This window comes from Macaca thibetana, chromosome 2, assembly GCF_024542745.1.
Source record: "Macaca thibetana thibetana isolate TM-01 chromosome 2, ASM2454274v1, whole genome shotgun sequence".
NCBI lineage: Eukaryota > Metazoa > Chordata > Mammalia > Primates > Cercopithecidae > Macaca > Macaca thibetana.
This window is the reverse complement of record NC_065579.1, coordinates 166,539,855-166,554,824: the sequence shown is the minus strand read 5'-3', so window position 1 is coordinate 166,554,824 and position 14,970 is coordinate 166,539,855. Positions and strand designations below refer to the sequence as shown.

Below are 14,970 nucleotides of genomic sequence, written 5' to 3'. Positions count from 1 at the left end.
AGCACGAGCTGGTTCAGTGGGAGAGGAGCACTCAAAAGAGAGAGAACAGATTTGCTGCTCATTTTGCATAGGGAGTGTTTGCTATGCGGCTGCCGCAACGAAACACCACAGACTGGGTAGTTTAAACAACACACTTATTTTCTCACAGTCCTGGAGTCTGGAGGTTCAAGATCTGGATGCCACCATGGCCAAGTTCTGATGAGAGCCCTCTTCCTGGCTTAAGGGTTAGCTGGCTGCCTTCTCATGTGTAGGAGTGAGAGGACGAGCCGGTGAGCCCTAGTGTCTGTCTCCTCCTATAAGGAAACGAATTCCATCATGAGGGACCCACCGTCATGACCTCATCTAAATCTAATGATCTCCAAAGGCCACATCTCCAAATAGCATCACATTACGCATTAGGGCTTCCACATATGAATTTTTTTTTGGTAGCAGGGAAAATCACAACTCAGTCCATAGCAAGAGCTAATTGACTATCTTCAGGGTAATCACTCCGCTCTAATGGGGGAGAACTAACTCTGATAACTGAAAGGTTATTTTCTTCCCTTGTTGTGCCTAAACCAAAGTGGCTTTCTGATCCCTGTCCTGTTTCTGTATAAAAAGAGCAAAAAGTAATTTTCATGTGCAGGAGAGGTTCTCATTCTACCTGTGAAAAATAGTATCAGCTTACTTAGTTTGGGGCTTAGTGTTTTAAGGATGGTAGCTCCAAGAGGCCTTGGCATATAACATTCCTACCCTTGATTTTGAATTCAAAATTCAGATTGAAGTGGCTCAATCAAAGCAAAGTATTATTTTTTTTCCATTCTATAATTAGCCATCGCCAATAGCTAGTTGTCTAGCTGTTAATTCCTGTTTATATCCTGTAGTTCTTCAGCACATGCAGAATCGCTGTCACAAATCAGGGAGCGGAAAACAGACATCATGTGAAACAGAGGGAATATGATTGGCTTGCTGAGCCAGAAAGATTAGGCCTCTGAACAAGTGGTCTCTGATTAACTCTGAATTCTGACTGATTGAAGGTGTTTCACACATCAACAAATTCCACGGATGTTTCTATCGTCCACCTTTTGTTTGTTTTCATCACTATGCCCAGCCATTCCACCACTCAAGCTTTGGTTTCATGAAAAAAGCAAAACATTAAAACGTTTAATATGTGTTTCTGCTATCATGCCACCTCCCTGGAGACACCAGTCATTTTCTGAGGAGAGTAAACACTAGGTTAATTATGGGAGCCTATGCCAGAGGTGACCTGGCACGAATCCCACCTTCCATGCCTTTTGTTGGTTGTCTTTGTCTTAGGGTTTTTGCAAGAATTAAATAAAATAATTTGCATATGTAAAGCACTTAACATGGTGCCATGTGCAATGAATATTAGTTCATTTAATTATTTTAATAATCCTGTGGAAAAAGTGATTTTCCCTTTGTATGACATAAGAACAGGCAGCCGAATGAATATTTGTTGAATGAAGATTATCTAGACCAATGGTTTCCAGAATTTCGGATTTCAAGGCTCATTAAAACTAAAAAGGAAATTGGGATTGATGCGGGGCTGCTTTTTATTTTTCTAAGCTGAGGCATGTGAAAATTAATTTCCAGCTACTAGCAACAATATGGTGTTACAAACAAAAGAAGTTGTACTGCAGATATAATATAGAATTAAAACAATAGATTTAACTTATGGAAAGGCATGTCTTTACTCCTGTTTTTCTTGATTTGTTGAGGAATGGTGGAAGTAAGGTGGTCTGGCAGAGGACACGAACTCACATTTAGAAATCTCTAATCCCATCCAAACCTTTGCCTCCATAAACTGTCTGAGCCAAGTGGTTGTCGTTCCTAATTTTAGGGATCCTTGGGCATGAAGATTTCACAGTCTTCCTGGCAGCTTCTTCTAAAGTTTAATCATGCTTAAGTTATGTCTGAGCCGCCAGAGGATTGAATCCAACCAATGAAGAAAAAGCAGCCTGACCTGTCTGCCTTCTGGGCGGGCTGTGCCTTCTGAGGTGTTCACATGTATAATCAAATCTCCTTGTGGTCATTCAGATTTGAAGATGAGCCTCACTCGGAACAAGCAGTCCTAGAATTAAAAAGAAAAAAAAGTAAGCAATATGTGACTCTAACTGAAGGCTTTTTGCCCATTCTCTCTGGGAACATATAAGAATTCTGAAAGTATTTGAATCTATATAATATCCTTATGTCAGGTCATGAGATCTTCAATCAGAGTAAATATGAAATTACAGTAAATATGAAATCAGAGTAAATATGAAATATGTCATGGTCTGGTATACCTCAACATAAAATCCCACACAGCCATTTGAGCCACTGGGTATGTTTTACTTTTCATAGAAATTTCTGGGCCTCATAAAAGGACTTTTCATGTAAAGTAGTTATAAGAAAATGAAGTCAGACTCTCTCCACTTGATGTTTGTCACAATCATTGCAATGATATAGTTTGGGTATTTGTCCCCTCCAAATCTGATGTTGAAAATGGATCCCCAAAGTTGGAGGTAGGGTCTGGTAGGAAGTGTTTGGGCCAATGGGATGGATCCCTCATGAATGGCTTAGTGGCCTTCTCATGATTAAGTTCTCACTCTTAGTTCCTGTGAGATCTGGTTATTGAAAAGAGTCTGGCACTTCTCTCCTCTCTTTCTCGCTTCTGCTCTCACCACGTAACACACTGGCTCCCCTTCCCCTTCTGCCATGACTGGAAGCTTCCTGAAGCTCTTACCGGAAGCAGATGCTAGCACCATGCTTCTTGTACAGCCTACACAGCTGCAAGCCAAATAAACCCATTTTCTTTAGAAATTAGCTGGCCTCGGGTATTCTCAAGGGTTTCCAATCTTTTGGCTTCCCTGGGCCACACATAAAATACATGAATGATAGCTGATAAGCGAAAAAAAATTGCAAAAAAAAAAAAAAAAAAATCTCATAATGTTTTGAGAAAGTTTACAAATTTGTGCTAGGTAGAATTCAAAGCTGTCCTAAGCTTCATGAGTCCCATGGGCCGCAAGCTGGACAAGCTTACTTTATTGCAACACAGACTAAGATATGCAAGGATCTGAAGTTTGTTGCTACTCACAATGTTCAGTAGTAATCTGGGAGGCTATATATTCCTTTTGGGGAAGGGTCAAGTAAAATAGGAGGACTGACTTTATTTGTCAAGAAGATTAATTCATGTTACAGATAAGTTCCACAGTGGGGCTGAATTCTTTTTATCCTTTAAAAATAAAAGCACAGTACCAAAAATCCATCATTTTTTTTTTGTTTCTTTTAAGTTGGGTCTACACAAGGCAGCTAGTTACAGAATATGTTTCATTATTTGCATCCATTTGGTGTCTACATATAGCCTGAGAATGGTGAGAAGATTCGAGAGAACACGAATTTAACTTGAAATAAATTTAGAGGACAATCGAAAGAATTGTTCTAAGACTCTTCCTGATATAACAAATCAATAGAAATTTTGAAGTAAAAGTTGGGCTAAGGTTTTCTTACATTCAGTGTCTTATTAAATCATGTTTTACAGTCATTTACCCTTCAGTCCTTACCTAAGATGACATCTTTTCTGTAGCCTCCAATCAGGACAGATGATTCAACAGAACAGTTGAAATTGTTATTATACTAGAAAACTTCAACATGTGGGTTAACTGTATCTGAATGCGAACAGAAAATGACATTATAAAATATCAACCTGTATTCTCAATCATCAGGATATTTACATATTTTAGTGTTTTTTTTAAAAAACCACCTTCAAATGAGTCTAATGAATTTCTATACACACATACATACACAGACATTCATGCCATGAACCAGGGAATTGCCAAAAGCACACTCCCCATTGTGACTAAATGTTACCACTACATTAAAATGTTTTCTAGTTCTGAATCAATAAAGAAAGGTTTATGTTAAAAAAAAAAAAAAAAAAAAGCTCCCAAGAACCCGACAGACAGCTGAGAAACAGGAAATATGTTGGCTTTAATCAATACACACCATTTTAAGTGAAAGCATCACTCCTCAGAAAAGGGAGTGTGCTTTGGGGAAGGCAGAAAGACATTGTTCTGTGGGGGGATTTCTCTTATCCAGGTGACTCTTTGTAATAAATTCTGAAAACTAAAATTAAACAGTAAATGTAGATTCCCTCTATGATGTGTGGGTGTTTTGAGTAAAGTCTTAATTGTGCCCTTTGTCCTCCTCCCTCAGAAAAGAAAATCTTTAAATAAACAGGGAGGGCCCAAGACTATACGAATTCATTCAATAGGACTCTTGCCAAAAGGAAGATGTTAAAATAGAAATGGCTCTAGTGGGCTTTCACAATCTAATGCCCCTGCTTTTAGCAAATTCAAGAAACTAGGACATTACTGGGTCCATATACTATCAAGGGATTCTCTTTTGAATACAAAGCACAGCCTAGACTGTGTGAAGAACATCTGAGAAGGCCACAGAAATAGAGCAGGGAGAATGGTGGTAGTGTTTAAAGAAAACCTTCAGTGGAGTGATTGGAAACCAAGGCCATGTAAGGATAATGCTTTCCAGGATGATTTAAACAATCATCCTCAAAGGTGCAACTCTCCAAGTGAGTATGGACCATGTGTCCATAATGCTGTGTCTTTGCTAATGTATTATAGCATTAGTGCTATTTATAATCAACAAAATTACTAACAGTGTAATCATGCGAGTTTGGTGATAGTAATTATGACAGAATAAACAGCAGTCAGAATGCCTTTGCTGCAGTTATTGATGTTGATGGCAAACACAGCCAAGGAAGGTTGGTTTTGTTTGTTTTTTCCTTTTTTTGGGAAGCCATCCAAGCAGGCAGAACCTGCAAGTGTTGGCCCGGAGAAGGGTTTTATATACCTTTTAAAATTAGACTTCCTGAAAGGAGATGTCACAAAGGTTCATTGGCGAAGATTTGTAAATAGTTCACTTATTTTAAAAAACAATCACATATATGTTTCTGTAAATTATACTTGCAAACATATGCTCACCATTCCCCCTCGTGGACAGGCTGTGGCTAATCCATATTTGGAGCTGACACCCTTTCTGGGTCCCCTCTTTAGCGAGATCACGCACATGTGCTGCTGCCCCACCGACGCGCCTGCGCATTAGAGTTCCTTCTGTACTACTCTGAGCAGTTCCTTATGCGTCTCTTACCACTGATGTTGGCTAAAAAATAACATCCAGAGACTTTGCTATCTATAATTAAGAGCTCTAGTGCTACTGGTGATATAAGGATTGAACTGATTGAGAAACAGACATTTTATCTTCTGGTTGGTTTTAATTCCTTGTGGATTAAATTATGAGTGAATGTTTCTCTCATTTCTTACTTTCCCCATAAGTAGTCTTTTCTACAGCAATATTACTACTCATTCTTTATAACTACCAGATGATAAAGTGAGCTGTCTATTTGGGAGACAGTGGGTGTGCATTCCAGTTATTCCATTCATCATGTTTGCAGGACAGCAAAGGGGAAGGATGTCTGGGGTCTCTGGAGAGGGTGGCTTAAAAGACTACAGGAAGTTAGTATCAACGCTTTGCTTCTTGTTGGAAGACAGCTTCATGATAGCTCTGGGATTGAATAGGCAAAGGCAAATAAAACAAAATCAATCGCCTTACAGTTAGGAGCTCTGTTAAACAGAGCACTTGTTTGAGCTTGTTTTTAAAAGTCCATGCCCTTTGACTCAGCAATAACACTTCTAGAGATTTATCTTAAGGAAATAACTAAATCAGCAGCGAACATTTCTAGAGATTTGTCTTAAGGAAATAACTAGATCCATGGCAGAGATGTGCATTCGAGGATATTGTCCATATCATTGTTTATCATAGTCCCCATCTTGGCTCAGAACAGGAGAGCTTAGGACTTGTCTGGATACAGGTAGTTTATTTCCAAGATGATCCTGGGAAGCAAGAGGGAGAGAGTAGGGAAGAGGGAAAAGCAAATGTAGTGACGCTGATGCCTTGGGCTGCCGGGACTCAAATCCACAGCGCCCTCTTGCGCAATACTCACAAGGTCCCCTGGAGCATTTATTCACCAGTTCTGTCCCCACTGGTTGAAGGTTATTTGGAGCCGGGGTGGGGGTGGGGGTGGGGGTGGGGGGTGGGGGGTGGGGGGTGGGGGTGGGACTCTGCTTTGCCTCAAGGCTCTTTAGCATCGGAAAAGGGAAAAGCCGCTGTGCTGGCTTTTCCATATGGGGCTGTCAGTACCAGGTGAGGCTGAGCTCTCAGGACAATGTTCGTTGCAGCTATGGCTGAAACCAGAGGCAGGTCAAAGAACACAACCCCGGGAACCAGAGGCGTCCATTATTATGAGCCGAACTGGAAACATCCAGAAGATCCACTCACTGGAAACTGTTTAAATAATTCTTAAAGATACACACAGCAGAGGGTTTTGTAGTCATCGGCAATTATGATGTCTGTATTTATTTATGGACATAAAGAGGCATGTGCCAACAATAAAAAACATGTTACAAAGCAGGATATATACTATTTTTTAAAATCTATAAATGTACAGATGTACCGCAGGTTATGAAACACACAACAGATATGAATTCATTTTATGCAAATTGCTCCATAAGGTACATAATTTAATTTTAGAGATGTGGACACTTGCACATCCAGTGCAAGGCTAAACGTGGGAAATACATTTCAGAGCCCCACAGCCCCTTTCCCATGCTCCTCACTGTGTCCCCACCTGTCTCCGTCACCTGCTGTGATCTCTGTGTGTCAGCCACGCTAATTCCATGTTGTTTGTGTCATTTCCCCTTTACTGCCTTCTAATCACAACTGGAGAGTGCTGATAAGGACAGAGGCTAGGAGTGTATTTGAAGGCGTAAAGGGAAAGATCCACCACCCCAGTACAAAGTTGGTGGCTAGACACGGGTGGCTCAATAATTTTAAAGACCTTGTCTTTTTTTTTTTTAAATCATTTTTAAAAGGAACGGTAACACCATGAATGGTGATACAAAAAGCCGCAGAAGCAAATCGAAAGCATTTCAATGTATATGAAATACGACTTGCTTAAGACCTTTGAAAAACTGATGATTGCATAAATTGCATAAGTTGGAAGATGTCTCTATTCCCTAGGAAAAGTGATTTTCTCTGGATGGTGGAATTTCAAATTATATTTCTTTGTTGGCATTTTCCCAATATTTCTCAAAAATTATGTTAGTTAAGAAAGCGTGATGATGACGGAGACAGGGATGAAAGACACAGCATCTTTTTAGTCACTTGCAGTTATTGTGGGAAATTTCCATTAATAAACACAAAGAGGCCGTTCCAGAGCATCTATGTAGGGATCTGTTGGAAGGAGCAAGCTGAAGCGGTGTTTCATAGCACTTCAGATAAAACAGAGAAAATGGCAATTCCGATTGTCTGTGTTAACAATGAGGGAGAGCGGCTTATAGAGATGATGGACAAAGCTCCTCCTCGCCACCCCCTTCAATCCCTGACATCTCCTCTAGCCATCCTAAAAGGTGGCGCCTGGGTGACCTTGCAGGCGGCAAGTGTCTGGCTGGGATCTCACCTCTTTCCACGATAACACAAAACCAGCCTTTTGACCTCATAGCAGAGCAAGGCCAGGTGGTCTGGAACGTGGTTAGTCACAAGCTGACTTTCTAACCAGCCTATTTTTTCCCTCTGACAACACTGGGCAGTTTAGTGAGTCCAGATGGTGATTCCGCACATGCGAACTGTTTTTCTATGTGAAATAAATGCCAGCTGTATCTAGCTGATCAAACTAATGTGAACTTGTTGATTATGGGTGCTCCTTTAAGAACACTCTTTCTGGTTACTTTTTAAAACTAGGTGGTATCTTACATCTTTAGAATACAATCGCAATTATTTCCTAATTATTTTTAAATGATGCTATTTAAAAAGTGCCGTGTACTTAAAAAATGTGTATGTGCCCCAGTTGAATGCAGCTATAATAAATCCTATGAATTGAAGTTAATAAATATTTAGACTTTTCAGTGCATAAAAAAACGAAGGTTGATGGGCACTGAGAAGAACGGGGACATTATTTAAATGTCATGCATTTTAATGGAAGAAATAGTTTGGTCGTTGGCCTCCCTTTCTTCAAAGCAATGATTTTTCAGGCTTGGATTTTCAACACCCCATGCACTCTCCAGTTATCCCAAGGGAGGCCACAGAATTGCCATTGCCTTGTGTTCAGCTCATCGCATTCATTGATTTAATAAGTCTACCTGGACATTTTTCAAAGCCAGTAATTGAAAATGTAGCTTGACAGGTTAGCAGGAGTGGCAGGGCCTGGGCAGCAGGGGTGGAGTGGAGGAGGGTGACTACTTTCTCATCAGCAACTGTAGCAGGTGTATCAAATGCTGGCACCCAAAATGCTGACCCAGGGGCTAAGACAGATGCATCCCTTCTGGGCACTGACTGGCCTCAGAGGAGAGCTCAGAGGCACGTGAGTGGTAGGAGACTCATGTGCCAAAATCACCCTGTTTGCCACAAACCCAATAAGGTTCAAAAGCAATCAAGTTACAGAGGCCATGTGTTATTTTTTTTTCCTTTTCTTTTCCTCATTACCTGAAATTATTTTGTGTGTGAGTGAGATAGACTGTTTCAAGCTCAGCGAATCCAGATCTATTTCTATGCATCCATTATTATTGTTGGTAGCAGTAATGGGATTTTAAAATATTAACGGATGTTTCCACCTCTCTGCAGTGTTTTCTGCTGCTGTCTCCATTCCTTCAGGTATCCAGGCAATTGTGTGCTCATTATCTCAGGAAGGATGTGATTCTGTGGGAAGCAGGGGAGAGAGAAGTGTGAGCAAGCCAAACCTCAGGCCTCAGGGGAAATTGTCGGGGCTTTGAGGAAAAACAAAATGTTTGGGAAGAAGGATATTATAAGGGAAGCACGGCTCCTTCGAGGACTGGAAGGGATTTCCCCAGACTGGGTGGGGAGGCCAAACAGCAGAGGACAGGTGTTTCCTTCCTGTTAATACCTGGCTAGCCCTAGAGATGATCTTAGAACGAAGTGACAGATGAGAAAAGCTGACTGAGCCCAGGGACAGGAAGACCCCAGAGGGCCTTCAGAGAGAATATGGGAAGAGGGGCTGTAGATAGCCTCACGGGAGCCTGTGCACCTCCAAGGAACCATAGACACAGCAGGGAGGGGGTGGAGCCTAAACGCGCCAGTTGGACAGAAAGAAAGGATGTCACTTGCAGCCTGTGTGGATCAACAACTGAGGGCAAGTGGACGCCCCAGCAGACATCTGTGTGGAGAGATGACCCTGGCAACCAGGCGACTCCTACCACATCTACACCCTGAGACTCTGTGAACCCCCAGTATTCCATAGGAAGGAAACACAAGAGTGACTGAGATTGAGTTTCTAGGCTTAAAATAGACATTAAGTTTAGTGGTAGAAAGTTTATATTTTTTTGTACATTTGAATTATGAATACGATTCATGTCACCTAGTGTTATTTGTCCTTACCAGATGGTGTGGATGTTAGAATTATGAAACCTATCATTATAGATTTCACTGTTTCAAAACATTTCCATGCTTTTTTTTTTTTTTTTTTAAAGTGAGCTCCTCCAAAAGTGTGTGAGGTTTGGAGGAAGGCTATTATCCTTACAACAGAGATGAGAATGCTGGAAGATGGGGAGAGAGGTGAAGGAATTTGTTTAATATCACACAGCTGGTATCCACATCCTGTTTCACGAGACCCTTTTAAAACCATCCTGCCACCATCTTCTCCCACCACCTACCACTTCTTGTACCCCTTCCCTACCATAGAAATAACACATTTCACATCCTTTTTAGCATAGCAAACCTTTTTAGAGATTTTTGCAGTCTTTTAAAACAAATCAAATGGTGTATTTGAAACAAAACCAAGACATCAAGGCAATGGAACAAAGCACCGCTTTGCTTTCAAAGCCCGTTTCACCTACCGCCACAGCTCTTAAGTTAGTATTACCACATTAGTTAAGTCTCCAGAGACTTTGGAGACCACCTGCTATAGTCCCCTTCCACCTGTAATGAGAAGGATAGTCATTGTTCAAGGCCACACAGTCAGGTAGGGGCAAACTGACGGGTAAAACCTAGCCTCCTTATCTACTGTTCAATACTCTTTCCTATACACTAGATTTCCAGTTAGCTTGAGCAAAAATAAGTTCAAACTTTGATGAATTTAGCAATGTTCCCCAAACTCTATTTGTAAAAAATAGCCCTTGAACCAAAAAAAAAAAAAAAAAAAAAAAAAAAAATTTGGCATATAATCCTCTCTTTACTTGAGATGCTTTAAAAATTTCTTCTGCAGAAAAAAGTAGTCACGATAAATTTCTCATATTGAAAATGTCAAGCTCTATTTGTTATATCATGATGTCAGTGACTGTAAAATATGAATTTCTGCTTGAGGATAGAAACTCTACAAAGATTTGGATTCTAATATCTGTTGAGATATGAGTGATAACTAGGAAGTTGCTTTGCTTGAGTTGTTTTGAAATAGTTGTTTTGACTGTCATTGTTCATTGCAAGTCTGTATATGTGCATGTCTGAAACGGAGATTGCAGTTACTGATAATTGTACTCATATTTGTCACTGTCACCAAACTCCAAAACGGATATTGCCAAAGGGTTTCATTCTCATGCAAGACCTTGTGGCTGACAATGGGAAGGACAAGACGCCAATATTTGTTGAGTATCTACTATGTGTGGGACCATACCAGGAAGATAGAGTACTTCTACTTCTGTAGAAAATTGGCAGAGCTGAACAAACATTTGCAAAATTGCTCAGCAGCACTAATGATCAGAGAAATGCACATCAAAACTACAATGTGATACCACCTTTACTCCGGCAAGAATGGCCATAATAAAAAAATCAAAAATAATAGATGTTGGTATGGATGCAGTGAAAAGGGAACACTTCTACATGGCTGGTGGGAATGTAAACTAGTACAATCACTATGGAAAACAGTGTGGAGATTCCTTTAAGAACTAACAGTAGAACTACCATTTGATCCAGCGATCCCGCTACTGGGTATCTACCCAGAGGAAAAGAAGTCATTATACGAAAAAGATACTTGCACACGCATGTTTATAGCAGCACAATTCGCAATTGTAAAAATATGAAACCACCCCATATGCCCACCAATCAAAGAGTGGATAAAGAATTGTGGTGTATATATATATATACACACACACACACACATATATATATACACACACACACACACACACACACACACAATGGAATACTACTCAGCCATAAAAAGGAATGAATTAATGGCATTTGCAGTAACTTGGATGGAACTACAGACTAGTATTCTAAGTGAAGTAACTCAGGAATGGAAAACCAACCATCATATTTTCTCACTCATAAGTGGGAGCTAAGCTATGAGGACGCAAAGGCATAAGAATGATACAATGGACTTTGGGGACTCAGAGGGAAAGGGTGGGAAGGCGGTGAGGGATAAAAGACTACAAATTGGGTTCTGTGTATACTGCTCGGGTGATGGGTACACCAAAATCTCACAAATCACTATTAAATAACTTACTCATATAACCAAATACCACTTGTTGCCCCCAAATCCCATGGAAATAAATTTTTTTTTTTTTTAAAGTAAAAAGAAAATTGACAGGCCTGCAGTGGCTTGAAGATGCTATGACTAACTCACATGCCATTTATCAATATATCCATGTAACAGATAGTCTGCAAATATGCACTGGGCTCCTAGAATATTACAGGTATTGTTCTAGGTGCTTGGGATACAGCAATGAACAAGGAGACAAGTTCCAATATCTCCTGGAGGTTACATTCCAAAGAGAAAAGAAAAATAAAAAATAAGCAAATAAATGCACAAGCTAACTACTTTCTTTCTGCATTGTGGTAAGCATCTAATTGCACTACATCATTTAATTACCACAACAACCCGTATGGGTACTACAATATTCATTTAATGTTACATGTGAGTAAAATAAAGGACAGACAGGGTAAATAACTTGACCTAAGGTCTCAAAGCTCATGAGAGGCAGAGATGAAATACTAACCCAGGAAATCTTATTTCAGGGCTTATGTTCTTAACCACTATAAAACTGCTGTAGATTAAATGTTTGTGACCTCTCTCCCCCAAATTTATGTGTTGAAACCTAATCCCCAATGATATGGTATTAGGAAATGGGGCCTTTGGGAGGTGATTAGGTCATGAGGGTGGAAGCCTCATGAATGAGATTAGTACTCTTATAAAGAAGGTCCCAGAGAGTTTCTTTGCTCCTTCTTCCATGTGAGGACACAGCAGAAAGACAGCTGTGTATGAAGAGGGCCCTCAACAGACACCCAATCTGCCAGTGCCTTGCTCTTGGACTTCCCACCCTCTAGAACCATGAGAAATAAATTTTTGTTGTTTATAAGCTACCCAGTCTATGGTGTTCTGTTATAGAAGCCCAAATGGACTAAGACAAAAAGTTTATTTAAAAAACAGCCTACTAAATGGTAGGACAGGTGAGGAAGACAGAAAACGATGATACTATGCAACAGGTGGTATACTTAGATAAGCAAAGTTAGAGTAGGGGCATATAGGAAGGGCAACTCATCCAGAATTGAGGTGTCTGAAAAGGATTTCTGGAGAAGTTGAGGCCTGATCTGGGCCTTGAAGAATAAATGGAAATTAATGAGGAAAAGGAAATGGAAAAGCATTGCAAACCAAGGGCAACTTCAACTTTATGCTTCAGGTGGTGGTAGTACATTGGGGAGCTGTGAGACATGAGCTAAAAAGAAGTCAAGAGCTAGATTCAGAAGGTCCTCGGGTACCACTTCAAGGACTTTGGACTTTTCCTCTAAAGATAATGGGAAGCTATTGGCTGATTTTAAGGTATGATCACATTTGCATTTAAATTTTTTTTTTTTTTTGAGACAGAGTCTCCCTCTGTTGCCCAGGCTGGAGCGCAGTGGCCCCATTAAAGCTCATTGCAGCCTTCCTCTCCCGGATTCAAATGATTCTCTGCCTCAGCCTTTCGAGTAGCTAGGATTATGGGTGGGCCTCACGACGCCCAGCTAATTTTTGTATTTTTCGTAGAGACAAGGGTTTCACCAGGTTGGCTAGGCTGGTCTTGAACTCCTGGCTTCAAGTGATCCACCAGTCTTGGCCTCCCAGAGTGCTGGGATTACAGGTGTGCGCCACCACCCCCGCTCTATTTGCATTTTCAATAGTTTCCTGTGGGATCCTAATCCACTAGGTATTTGGAAGAGTTAAATCTCTTTCTCTCCTACTGCCTAACCCCCAGCTCCCAGGAACAACTTGGACCAGATCTGTGATATTCACCCCAGACATCCTACCACCAGTAAAAGATGCTACTATTGACATAAAAAGATTTCAGGCAATACTTATGAAAGGATTTAAATTCTGGGTAAAAGATTATTAATAGCCATTGTTATTCCTGAGTTTGATCTTGACTTAACATTTGCTCCTAGTTTCAATTTAGCGAATTTTTATGGAGGGCCTTCTCTGTACCTAACAATTTTAGATGCTGAATGGGATTCTAAAGAAATACTGCATATAATTTAGTTCCTGTCCTCGACAAGATGGTTTTTTCTCTTTTGACAAAAATATACAAAGCAGCATGTGGGTCTTCAGTTACATGTCATAAAACACCAGGACAGGAAGAAATCCCTGGATGAGGTTGTCATGGAGAAGAGGAGCCTTAGATGAACTTGGAAAGATTAGGCTCTCAGGATGTAAGAAGATACCAAAATGAATTATTTTCAGTAATAAGAGTAATCTCCATTTCTTCATGACTCAGACAGACTCAAATGTTAATTGTACTTTACACTGGAAAAATTAAACAGTGGATATAAAACCATGCAAACACTAGGACAACTAAATCTTTGTGCTTAACCATTTGTTCCTTGTGAAATCACCTTTTAATAATTAATTGTTATAAGAAACTGGGGGAAGGAACTGGCCTCTGAGAACAGCAAAATAAACTCTCTGAGGTGTGAAAATGAAATCTCCTCCTTCTGCTTTTAGCTTTGGAATTGTAGTGGACACAACAGAACTCCCCTGGGTGTTGACAGAAGCTTGTCATGAACGCTCTTGGACCAGCTTGAAAAATTAGCTGAAAAGTGTTTTGAGGAAAGTCAGTTTGAATATTCACCATTATGTAGGTTGTAAACTTGGTAAAGGCTCTTAAAAAATTGTCATCTTTTCTGACAGCAATGTCTTTTGATATATATATATATATGTACACACATATCCACATATATACACACATACACATGTATGTATATTCAAATAGTTTCATAATTTAAAAAACGCAATCATACATTTGTAAAACTGACACCAGCTATCCCAAAGCCACAAATCACCACACAGAGAATCCTTGTTCCCTCCTCACTCTTCTCTGGTTTGTGGGCGCCCACCTTGCTGACCATCTCCATGGAGAGCCTCAGCAGGACTGACCCTGAAGGAAATGAGAAATTTCCCTTCCTCAGAGAGAACAGGGGCGTGCCTCTGATAGTCACGTCTTTTGTAAAGTCCATTTCTCTCTCCGTGCGACAAGGGCTTATCTTTAAGCCTAGAAGCCAAGGGCGATTCCTTCTAATTAGGCCAGTAGTCACCATTCTGGTTCCAAGAAAATTAATGAAATGACTAATTAGATGCAGAATATTATGCTACCGTTACAGTCCACTAAGGAGTAAAAACGTGACAGTCTCTGCTTAAGAAGCTTATAACCTAAAGGAAATACAAACAGACCTCAATTTCTTTTTTTTCTCACTTGAGTGAATATATCTTACACCGTTCTGTCAAATCAGAAAGGCTCTGTCAGGGAGAATAAGCTCCTTTTAATATGTATGCAGAAAGAAACCTGAAGAGTTAGAGCAGTGAGCACAACAGAGTCACCTTTTCCAGAGGCTTAGGAAAGTCCTAGCAAGAAACAGCCACAGAATAGATTTCTGGTCTACTCATTCCCAGTCTTGAATCCAAAGCACGCACTCTCCTTCTAAAACAATGCGGAACGTAATTTT

General features: G+C 40.2%; 1 long non-coding RNA gene across 1 annotated transcript; it reads right to left on the bottom strand.

Moving 5' to 3' along the window:
• Positions 1-1,963: 1,963 nt before the first annotated feature.
• Positions 1,964-14,943, bottom strand: LOC126949285 (uncharacterized). Its single transcript, XR_007723656.1, has 5 exons — positions 14,846-14,943; positions 13,584-13,774; positions 8,533-8,745; positions 3,540-3,644; positions 1,964-2,071 (listed from the first exon to the last, which is right to left on the bottom strand). It is a non-coding gene; the product is annotated as an uncharacterized LOC126949285 (long non-coding RNA).
• Positions 14,944-14,970: the final 27 nt, after the last annotated feature.